At 37.2% G+C, this 5523-nt stretch overlaps 1 long non-coding RNA gene across 1 annotated transcript; it reads right to left on the reverse strand.

Moving 5' to 3' along the window:
- Nucleotides 1-1527, reverse strand: LOC121770163. Its single transcript, XR_006043751.1, has 2 exons — nucleotides 1255-1527; nucleotides 1-1160 (listed from the first exon to the last, which is right to left on the reverse strand). It is a non-coding gene; the product is annotated as an uncharacterized LOC121770163 (long non-coding RNA).
- Nucleotides 1528-5523: the final 3996 nt, after the last annotated feature.

The following is a 5523-nucleotide window of genomic DNA, read 5'->3' on the forward strand; positions in this document are numbered from 1 at the left end:
TGAATATAATAAATTTAAATAAATAAATAAGATCCCAAAATCAAAATTTTAATGTCCGATACATCCAACAAAAGTCCAACAAAATTTAATCTATACATCATGCGTTCTAAGAAAATCGGGTACTTCAGCTCGGATAGTCACGAACTTAAACCAATTATACCTACACCAAATTAAAAGAATAAGTGAACAAATACTTAAATAATTAATTTAATAAACAAATAAAAAAATAGGGCCGATCCTGTATATCACCAACATCCCAAATGAATGTTCCTGCATAAATTGGTTTTGGGTGAGAGTGGAAATTATATAAGATCTTGAACTTAATGCCAAAATCAAAATATAATGTAGCATTATGGATTTAAAGATTTTCTCAAAGATTTACCTAGGCATTCATTTATGAAGATTCACGTATTATATCAAATAAATTATGATGAGATATAAGTAGGATTTTGCAAGTGGGCTGTGTGCATTTAATGCATATAATCTTTGAAGATTTCATCACAAGATTTGACGGAGTAGATTATGCCATGTAAACAAATAAGATATCAAATCTCTGCAAAGGATCTAAACATATCAAAATAAGAGATATATGTACAAGATAGGCTTGGCAAAACATATATGTATATACATAGGAATTAACATTCCCTCTCCATCGCCCCTCTCAAAACAATAAGAGATCACTTTAAAATCCTTCAACAAATTCAAAGTAGAGACAAGGAGTCAAAGAGAAGTGGAGAGTTGCAGATAAATTATAGGGCCAAGTTCCACAATCCAACAACATTTTTTTCCCACTGCCAAGTCCCACTATCCAACAACATATTTTTACCACCAAATTAAGGTAAACTCCAAGCCTTTTTTTTCTTTCTTTCATATATGTACAAGTATGCATATATAAATAGGCAACTAGAATCAGCCTAAGTGAAATTCCCAACACACATAAGCTCAACATGATTTCACCATCAAGTCTTTTAGTAGTAAGACAATTGTTCAAATTCGTCGAATTCATAAAACAGATAAACCAAGTTCTACAACTACAGTAAGCACAAGTTAAGAACTTATCTCAAGAATGCAAATCTGCCAGATTTCCAGTGACTGAGTTTCGGCACGCCGTCGCCGACCGTGGCAGCCCCGCATCCCGATTCTTCATTAATTTCACCAACCTTCGTAATTAAATTCCAAAAACCTCAGATCTAAGACTTTAAATCCTTAGAAACTGAAATAAAAGAGGAAGAATTTTAAAAAATTACACCTTACCTTTCGGGAGTTCAACATGGGGCAGAGGTCTCGGCTGTGGCGGCGGCGAGAGAGAGAGAGAGGGAGCACCGATCCGCTGTTGTCCGGAGACGGCCGGACTGCCGGGAGGAGGGCGGCGAAGCCGCTGCCTCTGCATGCCAACGGTGAAGGGGGAACCGAGGGAGAGAAAGAGAGGAAGAGGAAGAAGGACCACCGCCGGAAGTGGCGGTGGCGTGACGGCGGCACCGGAGGAAGGCTGGCGGCGACGGAGGTGATGTGTGAGAGGGAGGAAGGCTATTGTGCATTTTGTGAAATGAGGGAGGAAGACAAGTGCTAGGGTATTTGAGTGTGCATCATTTAGTTGAGCTCATTTAATTGGGCTTCTGATTTAATTACTTGGGCCGTATAAAAAAACTTTGAGCCCAACTACTTGTGAATAAATTGGTGCAACAGAAAATAATTAAGAAGGGCCCAAATTCGAATTTAATTTATTTTGGGCATAAAATAAAATGTTTAAGAAAGATGGAATATTTTAGTTGCGATCCAAGTTGTTATAGTTTTACGTAAAACTTATAGTGACGCATGGAGCATCAACTTAGTCGGAGCCGGAAATAACAAACGGACTAGTAATAAATAATATAAGTTTTAGAAACTTCTTAATAAATATAATAATAATAATAGTAATAATAATAATAATAGGGTTAAACCTTGAGTTTTTCTTTCTCATTTGACTAGATTAGTTTAAAACTAAATTAGTATTTTCCTATTGTGATTTTTTTAAAAGGGTGCATTCGCAAGTAAAGTCGGAACAAAAGATTCAAGTTAAGGAATCTAAGCGATCAAGGTGAGCTTTCTTATACTAAAATACAAATCGTATTTATTATATGAAAAGTCGAACACATGTTCGTGATTTATAAAGATGTTGTCTTGCCATAAATGTTTTGTGTATGATGCCTATCTGTTTGGCTAAGGCCAAGTGAATTATGAATGATGATATATGTGAATCGATTCGATTTTGAGTCCTGGTAGGGTGGTGTCCCTACTTGGAACCTCTGACCGTGAACGGCAGAGAAGGTGATCGTGGAAGGTGGCCACCTTCCCGGCACATGGAAACCTCTGACATGTTGGGCAGAGAAGGTGACCGTGCGAGAACACAATCTCGACGACACAATGTGATCAGATATGGCTAAGTACAGGAAAAGGGACTGCAGTCCAATGTGAATATTTTTAGTAAGCTCGGGTCCTTTTCAATAACACCTCCAAGTGTTACTGTGATGATGGCTTGACAATATTTTCAAACGTATATGTGTAATTTTCGGCAATGTGTTCACTGAGTACTTTTTGTACTCAGCCCTGCATATATTTCTAAATGTGCAGGTTGAGCAGCGAAGTTGTGGAGGAAGTGCTATTGAGACAAGACATTTAATTCAGTCAGATTTTGACTCTCGGAGGTTCATGTCGTCATCATGGAACCGCGTTCATTTGCTTCCGTTGTGCATTTTAAAAGACTCAGGTCTATTTTGTTCAAAACTCTGATATTTTGAAATTTTTACAAACAATTACTCGAGTCTTCACGATCGAGTGTCTTTCTTCTATGTATCAGCACTTAATTAGCCATGTCTCGCAACCAATGTTAGATTTTATTATCCCTTATTTCTTTCCCCGCTTCTTATACCCCCGACCCTAGTCACGGTTCCCCGACTATGCTATCCTTAGCAAGTGCGGTCGTGACAGAGTGGTATCAGAGCCTTCTTTCTAGCTCTGAACCCGAGAGTCTTCTTTGAAAATCTTTGGTCTAGCCTTGTTCCACTAGACTGTCTAATCGATGAAAATGCTCTTAGCACTCCCACCAATCGCACTCAACGAGGAAAAAGGTAACTTGTTCTCTTTCAAAAGAAAGTCAAGATGTTTAAAAGTTTGAAATGGAGAAATAACTCATGCAGTTAATTTGAGTGAACAGATGAAAACACTAAGTTTAAAGAAATAGTTGATGTTTCTTGATCTGGTAACGTGTTTAAAGAAAGAGTTAGTATGTCTTTTATTGGCTAAAGACTGTGAAAGTATGAATAAAAGAAGTAACTTTCCTGAATGGAAAAAGGTACTGAAATATGAAAGTATAAAGTATACGACTCTGGTACCAATTGGTGAAACGACACATCTTTTTGAGTTAGTCATTGAATCATGTTGCTAGTATGGGGAAATCGAAATTTCTAAGAACTTAGAATACTTAGTTATGCGTTCCTTCTAGAACACAATATGAATTCAAACTTAGAAGTACGGTATGAACATTTCTCGCTTTCCCGAGCGATGAAAAGAAAATGGCCCGATAAGAAAGAAACTTTGCCACGAGAAAAGTAATCCAACATAGAACAAAATGATGTTTCTACGTTCCAATGACATGAATAATCTGGGTTAACCGTTGTCTTTCTTGACAATCCAATCACTCCAAAGGATCATACCTTTGATCCAACTAAGCGATGTACACATACATAGCAAGAAAATATGATTAAAATGTAAAGAAAGAACGTGTTACGAGGATGAGCGTTATGACGAACCGAGAGTACCAAAGAGTCGTAATCCCCACATATGGTCATCTGACGTGATCGTAAGGTGAAAGTAGTTTGTGACCAAAGTTTCTCATAACTTAGTTACCATTCTCTATAAAGAATTAAACTAGGGAGTATCACCATTGTAGTTAACCAAGAAGATTCATCAACAACGCTTACTTGGATTCCCATGAATTCCATTTTCTCGCATCCCCCTGACCAAAATACTTTTGTTGAATTAAGATATTAAATGACTTCTTTTGCAAGGTAATGTGTCATTATTTTCCCTCTTCTATGTCAAGGTTGTGAATCACTTTCAGTTTGGATCTTGCTCCCTCATGTTTTCTGATAACCCCCAGTGACTACGGTCCTTCTTTACTCGTTCTGTATAAAAGCAATACATTGACCCTCTGAATTCTTGCCACCAAACTCTTATACTAGGAGCTGCTTTATTTATAGCCTTCAGAATGAACATGTTTCCCTAAACTATTGCCTCTTCAATGATAATATTCTTCAAAGATCATTAGTAGACCTTTAGTGTTTTCAAATGTGCTTGCTGACACTAATTAATTTATAGTCACCTCTTCTTAATCCCATTATAATTATTCCATCATGCTTTGAGCTCTTTAGCAACTCTGAGTCTAAAGTAATTTGCTCTCTTCCTGAACTAGGTTGCTCTGGTTGTCTTTTCTACTAGTTAATTTCCGTGATTTGGTTATAAACTTTGTGAATTCGTTAACGTGATATAGTATCACCATATTGTTGACCCAAAAGGGTAGTTCCTTGTTATTCCTCTCTCAAATCCACTTGAGACCAATCATTTTCATTCTTACTATATTGGAGAAGCCATAAAGTGAGACCTTAAACCTTTTAATTTGACCCTTTGTGTTTTCAGACATACTTAATGACAAGCTCTTTGTTTTACATGAGGACTCTCATCTTCTGAATTCAAAGATGACTGTTGTCTCTTGATTTGAGCTTTTCTGCAAGCCCCATGTTAAAGCTGGCACATTGTTTCTCCCTTGGCTAATTTCCTCTTGTTGCCCTCTTTAATAGTTAGTGTCACGACCGTTCCTTAGGGTTAATAAAAGCGGACGATCGTGATAAAAAGGGTTTTAAAGGACATTCAAAGAAGGCTAGGGTTCTCAATAAAAGTGTGACCAAAATTTAAGTTTAATAAATAAAGCGACCAAGAGTAATTACGTTTAATAAATAAAGGACTAAGGGTTTAGCATTTATTCAAAAAAAATAACGAGTTCGCAATATCCCAAATAAAACATGTTTTAGAATTTAATAAAAGTATATAAAGCAAACATCACAGCGGAAGCATCCAAGAGAAGAGTGACGTCATGTGTGAAGACACAACGACACTCGGAGTTTAAAAAAAATATATAAATGTTTAATTCTCCATTTAATTTGCTCAACACCGCCAACCGCTCGTCGCCGCTCAACCTGCACATAAGGAAAACACATGCAGGGCTGAGTACAAAAAAATAATACTCAATGGGCTCATGCCGAAAACATTTTCAATAAAGAGTTTTATTTATCATGCCATACGAGAGTAACCATCGGGTTTTAGCTTTAGAAAGGCCCGAGGCACTAAAATCATTTCTCATTGTAAAAGTCGACTGCAGTCATTTTCCCATAGACGTTAACCATATCTGCCAATACATGACAAGGAATGCGGCCGCAAACCAGGTCACTAGACCGGCCAGCCCGTACGCTAGCTCACGATCTACCATAG

Source organism: Salvia splendens, chromosome 2 (assembly GCF_004379255.2).
Source record: "Salvia splendens isolate huo1 chromosome 2, SspV2, whole genome shotgun sequence".
Taxonomy (NCBI): domain Eukaryota; kingdom Viridiplantae; phylum Streptophyta; class Magnoliopsida; order Lamiales; family Lamiaceae; genus Salvia; species Salvia splendens.